The sequence below is a fragment of the Cavia porcellus genome, unplaced genomic scaffold, assembly GCF_034190915.1.
Source record: "Cavia porcellus strain 051 isolate PalLab524CR breed Dunkin Hartley unplaced genomic scaffold, mCavPor4.1 scaffold_26, whole genome shotgun sequence".
Classification (NCBI taxonomy): domain Eukaryota; kingdom Metazoa; phylum Chordata; class Mammalia; order Rodentia; family Caviidae; genus Cavia; species Cavia porcellus.
The window spans coordinates 51,887,427-51,902,711 of record NW_026947509.1 but is presented as its reverse complement, the minus strand read 5'-3'; positions in this window follow the sequence as shown (position 1 = coordinate 51,902,711).

Below are 15,285 nucleotides of genomic sequence, written 5' to 3'. Positions count from 1 at the left end.
CCAGGATGGCTAAATAAAAGATGAATAAATTGGCACATAAATCTGGTCGCTGGGGAGGAAAAGCAAAGATCTACAAAGCATGACTCCTGCCTCATTCATTGCATATGGAGATGGCACATGCACCTTATGTTGTGTCAGTTTCTTATGGCTGATGCACAAGTTGTCACAAACTTGTTGATGAAGCAACACAGGTTTATTCTTTTTCAGTTCTTGGGGCCAAAATCCAAAATCTACTTCCCTGAATTGAAAGTAAGATATTGGCAGGGCTGTACCCTTTGGGAGGCTCCCAGGGAGAACTTGCTGCTTTGGCTTTCTCATCTCCTAATACTGTATCTCTTGTATCCTTAGTGTGTGACTCCTTTCTCCATCTTTAGTAGCAGTAGCTTCAAAGCTTTCCTTGGCTCATCACACTTTTGTATTGTTTCTAAAAATAAATCCCTTTTCAGCCTTTGATGTTGTTGTTGTTGTTGTTGTTGTTGTTGTTGTTCTTCTTCTTCTTCTTCTTCTTCTTCTTCTTCTTCTTCTTCTTCTTCTTTTTCCTCTTCTTCCTCTTGTCCTTCTCCTCCTCCTTCTTCTTTTCCTCCTTCTCCTTCTCCTCCTCCTTCCCCTTCTTTTTCCTCATCCTCTTCTTCATTTTGGGGAAAGAGTATCAAGAATCTAACTCACAACCTCACTTGCCAGCCAGTTGCTTATGCCACTGTGCTAAATCCCCAGCCCCTTAGCCTCCTTCTTATAAGAACACTTGTGATTACATTTAGAGCCCATCCCAAGTAACCCAGATAATATCCCTGTTATGGTTTGTGTTTAGATGTACCCCAAAGCTTCATGCAGTCATAAAGCTTTCTGTCAGAGGTAGCTGAATCAAGAGTGTGATTGATTCATAGTGTAATGCTGAGATTAAAGGTGCTGAGATTAAGGGTGAGTGATAGATGGATGACTCTACTGATTGGATTGGAACCACTCTAATCCCAGTAGACTGGATGCAATATAAGGGACAGAAAGAGACTTACTTCATTTTTTCTCATTGCTTTTCAGTCTTCCACCACCATGAGCTACTGCTTTTGTGCCATGTACCACCCTGACTTGGATCCAGCCAGTCAATCTTGAAATCTCTACAAACTGTGAGCTAAATACACATTTCCCCCTTTAACTTTGCATGTCAGGTATTTTGTCTCAGCAATGAGACAAGTAACTAAGACACTCTCCATTGCAGAATGTTAACTTTAATCCTATATTCAAACCTCATACTATGTAAAAAACATTTACAAATTTTTAGGAACCAAGACAGAACTATCTTTGGGGGTTGAAATCTCCCTGCAGCAACATTGTGATAGTGACTGTTGTGGGGAAGGATTTTTGAATTCAAGATATTATACGATCACTTGGTACCTTCAACACTTTTCTCAAATTCCATCATTGAGAAACTGGTATTGACTTTGGTTTGCTGGTAACTCAGTACATAATGTGGACACATGAAATTGTCTGATGGTATTTAACCATAAGATAGCCCTCTCAGAGATTCTTAACATACTTGTTTCAGTTGATTTTTTCAGACTATCACATTGTTACCATGCATTGGAGCCCTCGTAGTAGTTATAGAACAAGCATCAACAAATTCAGGTATACATAAAGGACTTCCTATAGAAGCACTTCTCAACAGAAGGTGATCTGTTTTTCAGAGGTGCGCAGTCTAATTGCAAGATTTCTTTAGTAAAAAAAATAAATAATGAATCCCATCCTTCTATGAGTCTATAAAATAATAAATCACTAAATATTTTCTTGTATAATTGAGGATATGATAAATCCAAAGGATAATACCCAAATCTACTAAATCTTATCCATTATCAATTACATCTGTATACAAGACTAAAAGGAAAGAGTTTGGGGATAAGAGAAAGGTAGGTTGAACTTGACAAACTGTCTTGGAGTTGTTCTATCCATTGTTTTTCTGGTAGAGATAAAGACACTGTGTTTACCTTATGCAAACAAATTAAGTTGAAGCAATATGACAAGGAGATGTGAAAGAAACTTAATTTGATCAGTTTCATGAGTTCTCTAGTAAGAGAGACAGTACTGTTTAAAACCACAGGGTTCATATACATAATTCAGGATTCTTTCTACTATAATATGACACCTATCATTTATGTTCTCATGAATTTTGAACGTTTTAGAGAGAGACAGTAAAATAACATGTGGTCACGGTTTCCATAGAGACTGTATAAAGGAATGGCATGGCAATTACCATGGCCCAGCATCTTCATATTTTTTTCCCATGCACTTTTCATTGTAACATGTAAATCTTTAAACTCCATCAGGACATTTAAAATCATTTAGTAATGTTTATGTACTGCTAAGTTTCTAGGAATTTATTAAATTTTAATAAGCATGAACTGAGTGCACTGTGGAATTGAGCTTATTGAGAAATTTAATTCAAAGGAACACAACAACTGAAAAGCATTCTGAAACGGGGAGGAGACAAGAGAAGGAGAGAAGGATAAAGGAAAGGAGGGGAAAGGAAAGTGAAGAGAATTCAGGTGTGTTATATATATGTATCATCTCATGATAAATGTAACCATTATATACCGCAATCATGTACTAATAAAAAGTCAAACAAAAATTTAAAATGTGGAACATAAACAAAAAAGAATCCTACAAATAATTTTAACACATCACTTTTCTTTCTTTTTTTCCTTCCTTCCTTTTCTCTTTTCTTTTTGGTGGTACTGAGGATTAAACCCCAGGATTCACATTGAACTACATCTCTTATTTTATTAATTTTATTAATTTTATTTTTATTTTACTATAGACATTCAGTAAGTTGCCCAGGCTGGTCTTGAACTTGCAGTTTTCCTGCCTTACCCTCCTGGAAGTAACTGGGGTTAGAAGCATACTCTGTACCACTGTACTATGCTAATATTTTATTTCTATGTCTTGTCTTACCCTTACATAATGACATTTCTGTACTGCTCATTAATGGGAAAGTTAGAAGAACAGTATGCAACACAGGATTTTTTGTGCCTTTGAGAGACCAATGTAAAAAAATTCTTACAGACACTGTCCTACAGAAATTGATGAACCATTGCTGATATTGCAAAAGCACGTCAGTGATAGACAATAATGGAAGAAGTGGAGTCAACAAAAGTTAAAGGTCAGATGTGGTCTCCATTAGTAAAGCAAATGAGAGCATTCATAGAATTGAAACTACCAACAGGTAGGTGTTTCAGAAAAGGTGCAATACAGACCAAGTGCCAATAATATAGAAGCATTAGATGGTAGAAAGAGAGCCTGTCTCTTTTCATTTAAACATTCCCTGTTGCCCAACGAATGCTTGGCACCTAACACAACCAAATGCACAGTAAAATTTAGATGATGTAGATGTTTGTTCTAATGCAAACAAAAACTTTTTAAGTAAAGATGAAGATACAAAATTTACCTCAATAATAACATTATTAGGCATTTAAAATTGCAAATGCAACTTTGTCAGGTTGATCATTCTTAATTATTTATTGAATATCATTGAATTGCAGCAGAGCATGGTGGTAGATGCATGTAATCCTAGCACTCTGAAAAGCTGAGGCAGAATCACAGGTTTGAGCCAAACCCAAGCAATCTAGTGACTTACTGAAACACTGTCTCAAGAAAAAAAAAAAAAAGGCTGGAGATACAGCTCACTGAGAAGGCCCAGAATTCAATCTCTAGTGCGGGTGTGGGGATGGGGATGGATTGGATTTCCATTTTTAATCATCTTAATTCATTAATTAAACTTAATTTAAAAATTCAAATTAGTCAAAGAAAACTTTCAAAATGGATCAGTGTATATCTTTAATGGACAATATCCAAAAGAATTCATTGGAAGAAATAACTTCAAATTATGTCAGAAATTTATTTTCTAGTAATAAGTTTGATACTAATGTTATATTTTTCTGACTAAACATGCATTTTATCGCATATGGGAGAAAAAAACAATTTTGCTTCATGATAGTTAACTGTTGGTCAACTTCAGTAAGAGACGCCTGATTAAATGACTTAGCACAGTTCTGGGTGTGACCAAATGAGGTTACTGAAGGTGAAAGACCCTCCCAGGGTGTGAGTGGCATCAACAAATAGGGTTATAGCCTGCATGGTATAAAAAGGAAAGGGGAAAGAAGGCTCACTTCCGTTTTTGCAAGGAAGATCCAGACTCTGCTTTTGGCTGGGATGTCTGTCTCCTGGCTTCCAGTGCAGACCCTCCAGCCTTGCAGGGTGAACCCTTTGGTTTCCTGACACAGACTCTCATGGGACTCTACGGGGAGCTCCAGGCCTTTTGCCTATGACCGGATCCTTTGACGCTACAGGATGCTGACAGCCCCTTTGCCTCTTCCACACCTGACTCTGTGGGTGGCCACTGTAAGCCTGCCTTGTAAATTATATACATATAATATATTGTAATTTATAATAATAAAATTTAATTAATTATATAATTAATACAATATAATTTATTATCTATAATAATGAAGATATATTAAAGAGAGTATACATTCTATTAAAGCTGTTTCTGGAGAGAGCATTGACTGATATAAGAGGTCTTAGCTGGGATGAGTTCCACTAACAAAAGGTGGATTAACAGAAAAAAGTAGAATAACATGCATACTTCATACATAAGTAAGACATGCCCAGGTAATGAGTAATCTTTAAAGGGATGACTTTGATTTCAGGCTCATATAGCATTTTTGGTAAAAAACAATAAATTGATATTGGTGATAAATCAAAGAAAAAGACTTTGAGTCCCTGGGGATAGCAAATTGTGGGAAGGCAAGTAAATGGTTAATAAAAGCTGGATAGTAAAGCTCATCCTATAGGTTCCTCAGGTACATTTCCAGGTTGATAAGAGTCCAAAACTGGCTTTGCGATCAACATTTGTACTTTCTGGTACAGAGGGAAGGAAGACTTCTTTGTCTCTGTAAACTCATGCCCTGTTCTTGGGTGTAGGGGGAGGGCAGAGAAAGCTTTTTATACCTGTCCTGCTCATCTGCCCTCCATATCTTAAAGCACCAGTAACTGGAAACTACTATGTAAAATGCAATCTGATTCAGTTACAAAGTGAAAATGCAAATAATACTGTTCAAAATGCAGTTTCCTGAAGTCATTGCAAGTGCCAATATAGAACTGTAAAAATCACTGGTAAATGAGAATTAAGTCACCAGGAAAGAGAGTAGCATGGGTCACAAGCTAGAGGTTCCAAAAGAGGATGATTTAAATATCAAAGTATGAAGACAAACCCTGTGGGAAATGTGGATTGAAGTTGTCATATCTTACTATCAAACTCATTTATTTGCAATGTTGCAGCCTCAAACCAATGAACTTTTAACTTCTTTTGTAGTTCACTGTAGAATCTAACATATTGCTGAGTGTGGTGGCTCATGTTACTTTCAGCACTCTGGAGGCTGAAGCAGATTACCAGGAACCCAAGGTCAGCCTGGGTTACATAGTGAGACCTTGTCTCAAAAAAACTAAGTAAATGAATAAAATAGCAATCACATAATTACAGTTAAAACTAAATATCATTAAGTCTGATCATTTATTTTCACATTTTTTTCTTTATTTTAAGCTAAAAAGTCATTAAATCTTTTTAATAATCCTCTTCTTGTCTTCATCTCTTTCTAAGGTGTTTACTATGAAATTTTGGTCACAGGGTTTTGATCTACTTTAACTGGGCTTTTTGCAATATCCAACATACTATATCAGATCATGAGCATGTTCGCAAAATAGAAACGAATGTAAAGCAGATCCACCATAAAATTGTTTTCTGAAAAAGGTGAAAGGAACTTTTGAAAGAAAGATATTAACACTTGTTCAGAAGGGCAATCACATTTCTGGAGTGAAGTAAAAAGTTCAAATTTTGCAGTCTTTTGCCAGTTCTAGGTCTCAGATGTTTAAATTCTGAGGTTTTTCCTCTATCTGATATCTCTCATCACTAAAGGACACTAGAGGAGTTATTTATTTATTTGTTTGTTTGTTTGTTTTGTCAGCATCATAACCTATAGTCTAGGTTGGCTTTGAATTCTCTTTGTAACCTAGACTGGCCTTAAACTTGCAATCTTGATGCCTCAGCCTCCAAAGTGCTAAAATCACAGGAAAGAGTCTGAAAAAGAATGTAGTCAGCTGTGGTAGGGCGCTTCTGCAATCCCAGAAAGGAGGACCGAGAGTTGGAGCCAAACTTGGCAAATGTAGGGAATCCCTGCCTCAAAATAAAACAAAAAGGGCTAGAATGTAGTTAAGGCGAGTACCTCGAGTTCACTACACACACATGAAGAAGAAGAAGGAAGACGGGGAGGAGGAGGAAGAGGAGGAGAGGGAGAAAGAGAGAAGAAAAGAAGGATAAAAAGAGGAAGAAGGGGGGAGGTGAAAAGGAAAGAGAGAGGAGAAGGGGGAGAGAGAGGGAGCCAGAGAGATAAAGAAGAGAGAAAGAAGCCTTTCTCCTGGCATCATCTTCTTCACTTAGAATTCCAAACTCCAGGGCTTTTCAAGGTTAAATAGTATACCCTCTATGCTTTCTCTGTAAATGAGGTTTAATATTTTTGTTTTAATCTCCTAATCATCATGCTTCTCTTAACTCCTAAGATCCAGTATTCCTGGATGTGTTTGTCCCTCTTAATCTGAGAATTCCCTTCTTGGTACTTTGTTTGTTTGTTTGGTTTGGTTTGGTTTCATACTGGGGGATCGGGACTTCGCACTTGCCAGGCAGCTGCTTATGCCACTGAGCTAAATTCCCAGCCCCAGAATTCTCTTCTTGAATGTCTTAAAAATCAGGGAACATATTTTAGAGCATCTCCCAATATCACCTGACAAATGAGCAGTTCAGAAATCTTTCAAAATACTTTCTATACAAAACAAAGAAAATTTATCTTGTACAGAAAAATCAATTTTTAATGAATTAAACAGGTACAACCTGCAAAATATTAGGAAATTGTTACATATTACTGGTTGTAGCATGCAGAAACAAATGTCTTTCTGAGTCTGATATTTAATATCTTTTCTATCCAGTGTATTCTCTTTTTAAATTCTAAGTATCAAAGAATCTCAATACTTAAATAAATTTCAGCTTTTTCTGGAATAAGTAATTGAAAAAGAGAAGATGATTGAATAGTCTTCTTCATTATGATTCAGCCAAGGCCATCCATACAGGTGAGGAACAAGAAATATTAGTACATTCCCTCCGGCACATTCTAATATAATTTAGGTACCTAGTATTTGGACTTCTGGTTACTCCTTGTCCTAATACAGAAGTACTGAGCATAATTTTAAGGTTGAGTTCTAATTTTAAGAGGCTCTCTATAGTTGCAATCGATATTCTTCAGAGATCTTACAACTGATGTCAATAAAGTGTTTCAAAGAAAATCTATCCAGTAATGTATCTCCAAATATAAATTGTGAAATGATTATTCTTTACAAAAAAAAGTTTACAAATGATTTTACTTAGTTTTTAAATAAAATGGGGTTTATTGATTATAACTTTAAATTTTTACAACATGTTTCACGGTACTCTTAATTCACATGCAGAATGAGTACTATATTGTAATAAAAAGCTGTTATCTCCTGTAAAGTCTTGTTGGAAAGTAATACGAAAGGTCTATTATTATTATTTTGTCTTTTGCTTTTTTATCGGTGCCAGGGATCGAACTCATGACCACACACTTGCAAGGCAGGCACTTATGCCACTGAGCTAAATCCCCAGCCCCTGAAAGGTCTATTATTTTAAAAACAATGCATGATTTTAAAGTTATTTTTCTCATACTTCATTTCTGTGAGTTAAAATATTTATTTCCAAAAATGAGTTTTATTTTTCCTCTATTAATAGCCTTGTAAAATAATGATGATATTTTTATCCAAAATTTTTTGTAGGCATGGTACCTGACTCAAGTTTGTCTGCTCACCGCTTGAAAGTCAACATTTGGGAGAGGAGAGTCTGTAGGAAGGAAATCAAGTTTATTTCAGGGGCTCATACTACTATAGGCAGCTAGGTTAGGTAGAAATATTATAGGCAGCAAGGCAGGGAGCTAGTGCAGAAGATGAGAACACATTACCGCTGTGGCTTGAGGTGCATCAAAAGCCAGCCCCCAAGATAAAGGTGGAATGACCAGGCCTGCAAGCCTCCCTGATGGATAAGTGATAAATCGAAAATTATACTATAGTTGGTATTTCCTGGCCCAATAAAGTCTAGTTATACATCAGTCACCCTGGTAGGTGACCAGGACCTCCTTATCCATCCTTGCCTAAAAAGGTCCTTGTTCTTTCCCTGTACCCTTGCTATTTGACCTGCTTCTCCACTGGATCAATAGTACCTAAGCAGCTATACTTTAACTTTATTGATTGATCATAGTTTTGATCCATGTTGTGCTCACCTCATCATTTTGTATCCACCTTGTGATTTTGCGCTTCCTCTGTGAAGTTCAGTCTGTGGCAACTCACTTTCAGATCCCCTCTAGAGCGATCTCTTCTCAATAAATTTTTCCTGCTCTTAACCTCTATTGTTTGTTAGAACTCCTCTGATCTTGGTAAATACAAACTCATTGTTTAACATCCAGCAGGTTGAGAGTTGCATTTGTTTCTCTAGATCAGTACCTTGAGAAGATGGGATGAACCATCATCACCAAAACAAAGAGCATCTTAGAGAACTCAGGTGCTTGCAAGGGCTTTCATGGGAAGGAAAAGAGGTGAGTGGGGAAAAAGACAAGAAGGCTGAATGCTGAGTCACATATCCAGGCTCAGTGACCATCTCTGTCATTCAGGATGTTTTCCTTTATCCTGGAAATAGCAATAAACCTTCTTTTCCTAGGCCAAGCTCTGTTATTCTTTCAATAAAAATTATTTTTCAAGTGAAACATTATTCCACTTTTAATTAAAGAACATAATCAGTAAGTCCTTTGCCCACACCTTGATGTTATCTGAAGAACATGAGATGGTCCAGGCTCTGAATAAGATTACAGATTAGGTAGTTGTCTTAGTTACTTTTTACTTGTTGCTGAGACAAAATACCTGAAGCACAAGTTGGGAAAGGAAAGGTTTGTTTCTTACAGTTTTTGGAGGTTTCAGTCCACACTCAGTTGGCTCCAGGGCAGGCGGGCATGGCTGGGCCACAGTTCATGGCAGCTGCAAACAGCAAACAGGAACCAGCAAAGAGCAAGACACACCTTCTTCCTGCTATTACATCACCTCCTGGCTCCACCCCTTTGTGGGTGGAGCACTGACACCATCAATCCAAGCACTAGACATGAACGAATGACAAATGCACAATTCAAACTCATGAGGCCTGGGGGCCACAGACATGAACCATGACATTCCACCCCTGGCCCCCAGGACTCATGTACATCCTTTATACAAAAGACATTTAGTCGACCTCCAAGAGTTGCCAAAGTCCTAACAGCTTCAGCATTGCTGAAAAGTCCAAGTCCCAAGTCTCCTCCAAGATCTATGGCTAACTCTTAACTGTAACCCCCTGTACAAATGAAACAAGATTAAACATTTCTGAAATGCAACGGCACAAGATAAACATTACCATTCCAAAAGTTATAAACAGGGGAATAGAAAGCATTGGAAACAAAGCAAGTCCAATATCCAGCAGGGCAAACATTAAGTCCTAGAGTTCCACGCTCAGCACCTGAAGCAATTTGGTTGCAAGCTCCAAAAGCCTTGGGTGATTCCACCCCCAGAGCACTTCTAGCGAGTTCAACTCCCACATCTTTTCTCTTAAATCTTCTCTGCTCGCTTTTTGCAGCTTCCCTTGGATCATCCACATTCCTGGCTTTTCCAAACTTCTGGGGTCTCCACTGCACTTTCAGCTTCACCCTTACATTTTCACAAGTTGCCCTCTCAGGGGCACACTGCTTGGCCTCCCAGGCCCTTTGCAATTGAGGTGGAATCCATCTTACCCTCAGAATTCGTGCATTTTCCTTGCATCTAAAATCAGCACCTTGTGGATGCCACCAAGGATTGCTGCTAGCTGAAACAGTAGCCAGGCTTTACTCTCTCTTGGCTGTAGGGGTCAGTTGCCTGGATCGCAGGGCTCTGTTTACCTGATTGTGATGAAAAGCTTCTCTGTGTTGCCACCATTCTGGAAACTCATGTGTCCTCTGTCGCCATTCTGGAACCTCATGTGGCCTCTGTCGCCATTTTGGAACCTCACGTGACCTCTGTCGCCATTCTGGAGCATGGTACCCTGCAGCCTTCTCCTCTGAACAAATTCTTTCACCTTTGCTGTGGGGACCTGCTTCTTGGGACGCCCCATCTTTCTTATCTCTCTGTTTCCCATCAACAATCAAAATCTCAACTCTGTCTTTACAATCCACAGCCTTCCTGGAATTTTCCTTCTGGCCAAACTCACAGCATTGTAAATTATCCTGCTGGGCTCTTTGCTCTTGATCTGAAACAAGTGGCTAGGTAAAAGCCACCAACAATAGCCATGCCACACCCTCAATATTCAATTGCTTTTTAATTTCCTTTTCAAGATTAATCAGTCCATTGCCCTTTGTCTCAGTCTCAGGCAAAGTCTCTGGGCAGGAGCAAAATGCAGACAAACTTTCTGCCAAGCCATAACACATATCATGTGGAGTCCAACAACCAATGCAGTCTTTCTTCCCAGCAGAATCCTCCCAAGCCTGGTCTTTACCATGAGGCTTTCTATCAGCCTTCTGGTCTCTGGAACTCTGACCAGAATCTCCTCTACAGAACAGCCTAAGCTGCTCCAGCTGTATGCATCCAGGCGCCATGTCCAAAACTTTCCAAGCTCTGCCCACAAGCCATTTCCAAAGCCTCTTGAAAAACATGGCCAGGTATAGTCACAGCAAACGACCCCACTCCTCGATACCAAATTCTGTCTTAGTTATCATTTACTCATTGCTGAGACAAAATACTTGAAGCACAAGTTGGGAAAGGAAAGGTTTATTTCTTACAGTTTTTGGAGGTTTCAGTCCACACTCAATTGGCTCCAAGGCAGGTGGGCATGGCTGGGCCACAGTTCATGGCAGCTGCAAACAGCCAACAAGAACCAGCAAAGAGCAAGACACACCTTCTTCCTGCCATTACATCACATCCTGGCTCCACCCCTTTGTGGGTGGAGCACTGACACCATTAATCCAAGCACCAGACAATGAATGAATAACAAAAGCACAATTCAAACTCATGAGGCCTGGGGGCCACAGACATGAACCATGACAGTAGTCATGGGACAATGTTTATCTAATTTCTTCTCTAACAATTAGTGCATCAGTCATTTAAGGTGTGTGTGTATATGTGTAAGAGTTTGTAACACTGGGAACAGGAAAAAAAACAATGAACAACTTTATAAGGGGCAATTTGCAGAATAGAACTAATGTACTTTAACACAAAGACACACTGGGCGGTGTTACCATTCTCACTATCACAGGTATTTTAATATATAAACCACTAACTCTAAGTAGTACATGAAGCACAGCACATAGAAAAATATTATTTTGTAAACACTACTTAAAATGCCTTTCTTTTAAAAAATCATGGTGCCACTTGTTTTGTTGGTTTGGTGTTAAACTCACTGTGTATTCCAGGCTGGCCTTGACCTCCTGATCCTTTTGCCTCAGCCTCCCTGAATGTTGTGATTATAGGCCTGTGCTGCTATGCTTGGCTTGAGGTGTCTTTTTATTTTGTACCAGGGATTGAACTCATGAGACCGTGCTTGCCAGACAGGCGCTAACTCTGCTGAGCTAAATCCCCAACCCTAAGGTGTCGTTTTGCACCCTAAGTTTTTCCTTAAAGAAGTATGCTGTGTAGAATTTATATTGCAAGGTTGGGTTCTCTGTTGCCTTGACAGCATATGGAGGTCTTGATTCATGGTTACATAGAAGCCATCACAGTATATCATACCACTACTGAAACTATTTTGTTGGCTTTCTGACACATTACAAATTGAGTTTAAAATATGCTTGCCTTATAAAGACTGCATTACTTGTGTTTAAATACTTCATGCTTAGTGATCTGCTTTTTCTTCATGCTTGCATGGGCCAAACTGTTTACCTTTTAGAATGTCCAATTATCTGTGATCATTTATGAAGGAGAAAAGCTTTTCTATATATTTAAAATATGTAGCACTGTAACCTTACAAATTTAAGAATAATGAGTCAGTTTAATCTTACAACATGTGCTAGTATATCTATATATACTTGACCATAATTGTGATAAATAGTGGTTCTGTTCTATGCTTGTTTAGTTATAAATTTAAAATAAAGCACAAGACTACACATATTGGCTGGGGATTTGGCTCAGCGGCATAAGTGCCTGCCTTGCAAGCAGGCGGTCGTGAGTTCGATCCCCGGTACCGATAAAAATGAAAAAGACAAAAAAAAAAAAAAGAACTACACATATTAATTCTAATTTATCACCAAAAACATCAAACATATTCCAGCTTGTAAAAATGATTACACGTGGTTTTTTTTTTAAGTCTTTTTCCTTTTTATCGGTATCAGGGATCGAACTCACGACTGCCTGCTTGCAAGGCAGGCGCTTATGCTGCTGAGCTAAATCCCCAGGCTCCCCCTCCCCCCCCTTTTTTTTAAAGTCTTTTTCCTTTTTATCGGTCTTTTTCTTTTTTATTGCTCCTCCTTTTTAAACTTTTATCCTTTGTTCTTGTTTAAAAAAAAATATATATATATATGCTTAATTAGCTGCCTGAATTGGCTCTTACCCCAACAATTACATGTGTTTTATTTCAGCTTTTTTATAAAAAGAATATTGATAATCTTTATTTTCAAAAGTTAATGGCAAGGGGCTGGGGATTTAGCTCAGCGGCATAAGCGCCTGCCTTGTAAGCAGGCAGTCATGAGTTTGATCCCTGGCAAGCTACGTGAGATGGTGCACACTTGTAATCCCAGCACTCTAGGAAGCTAAGTCAGTAGGGTGCAAAATTCAAGCCCAACCTAGGCAATTTAACAAGATGTTTTCTCAGAATGAAAAAATAAAAAAGTTGGGAGATGTAGCTGAGTAAGAAGGGTCTGGGTTCAATTCCCATGACTAAGAAAAGAAGTTAATGGGAACTTATTCTTAGAAGATCAGTGGATCAATTACCCTCTAAAATTAACATTACCGCTACCAGGAAGCTGAATTCTGATGAAGCAAGAAACCAGCCCCTCTTTTCCTGGGTCCTGAGTTCTTTGTGACTTTGAGAAAGGAATTCAGCCAAGACACAAAGGCCATGAAGAAGTCTAAGGAGAATTCATTATAAAGTAGAGAAAAAGAGAGTTACACCTTCAAGCAACAAACAGAAAAGTCTGAGTGTGGGAGACAACAGGAGTGACTCCCCTTGAATGCAGAACAATTGCTGCAACTTTGATTATATCCTGACTGATCTCCTTATACTGATATGTAGAGAGCTGGGATGGTGTTTTCTTCCCTCTTCAACTGGCTCTAGGCATTGCAGATAAGGCTGGCAGAGGTACTGATATGTAATCTCTAAAGCCATCAGACAGTCTCCTGTTTCCTCACATAGTGCTCTCTGTAAAAGTACAGGGGGATGATAGAGCTTTAGCTCCAGGAATGTCAACTGGGTATGAGACTCAAGGTAAAGAGGCTATGACTCCCAGAGCACAAAAGTTTACATATCAAAACCTGAAGCAACAGCCTCCTAAAACAATTCAGTTGTTACATTAATTGAATTATGCAAATTGATTCTTCTGCATTTCCTTATCTATGCATTTTGCAGAGGTGCTTTTCTCTCTACCTGGCTAGCCAGCTCAAGTTATTAGTGTAATCCTCACCAACCGCACTATCACTCATCCTTAAGCCAACTTCTTCTTCACAAAGTAAGAAATGCTGGGAGAGGCCTAGGATCAGGGACTTTGTCTGCACATCCTCACAGGGATTGGATTTAGGACCTCTCGGCTGCCCTTCACTTAAGAGTATGTCTTGGTGTCTCTATTCTCCCCATGGTTGCTTTGGAAGTGGTAGATTGAAATTAATTTGCTGGGATTTCAATAATGTCTCAATGGGATTACAAATATAACTTTTTGGATTGTGAGGAAAACTAGAAAAAGGATTATAATACTTGGATGACTGTATGCAATATTTGGGTTTATAATATTTGAGTATATTTTTATACACACAAAAATTATTCCTATACTTCACAGAACTAGGAAAGTTTTACTACATTTACTTAGACGTTATTTTAACATTGCAAAACCTCTTCATATCCTCTTTAGATGGTCAGTGTTTTCTCAGTGGCTTTAATCACTTAAGGAAATTATGAAAGAATTTGAGAAAGGTATGTTCTTAATTTAAACCAGTATCAAGGTCCAGGTAGGAGGGTTTAAGAAACATTTCCATTCCTGGTACTGAAACAGTTAATTTTATATAAATCACGTTTTTTTGTCTCACTAAATTGAAGAATAAAATCTTAGACAAAAGAAGGGTGTTAAGGAAACATTTACTGCAAATAAGAAGAAAAAAAGCCCATGGTGCACCATGAGAGGTTTTCAGAAATGGAAATGCCAGTGTATTTTCTTTGTTTTGGCCTTACATCTGTAAACAGAGCAGCAGGGACTTGTTTTAGAGTGGCTTTGTGGGTTTGGAGCCTAAAGAAAATTAGTTATTCAGCTAGTTCAAAGGAAGCTGTTTACTCTGCATTTCTAAATTTGTGCAAACCCAGCCTGGAGATTAGGGAGGAGCTATTAATTTAGTTAGCATATTTTATTTATGGGAGGAAAGATCCTTATTGCTCCTCCTTTTTAAACTTTTATCCTTTGTTCTTGTTTAAAAAAAAAAAAAAATATATATATATATATGCTTAATTAGCTGCCTGAATTGGCTCTTACCCCAGTGGTTAGTTTCTTTTATCTAACAGGTGATATCTTAGGCTCATCTCTGTTGCAATATCACTGGGCTGTAGGCCATGGATGCCAAGAGTGCTGTATGCTTTGTACTGGATTTAAATGGCCAGGTGACCAACTATGAGATGGAATACAGTGGATAGCCAGCCATAAGCCATCATTGTGCTCTGTGCAATCACTTAGGGTCTGAGACTAACAAACGATTATAAATGCATTGCATGTTGAAGTCTTTCTCTACTTCACTGGTAACACATTCTAATTTGGTTTTCTCCTTTATCCCTCAGGCCTGCTAATGTCTCACTATCAGCCTAAGATTACCTCTTCTGAAAATATAGGAATCAAAATCAATGTACCGGTTGGGAATGTCACTCATTGAAAGAATGCTTGCCTAGCATGGGTCAGGTGCTGGATTCAACCTCTACTGCTACAAAAACAAACATCAAGTGCTTTTTCTATT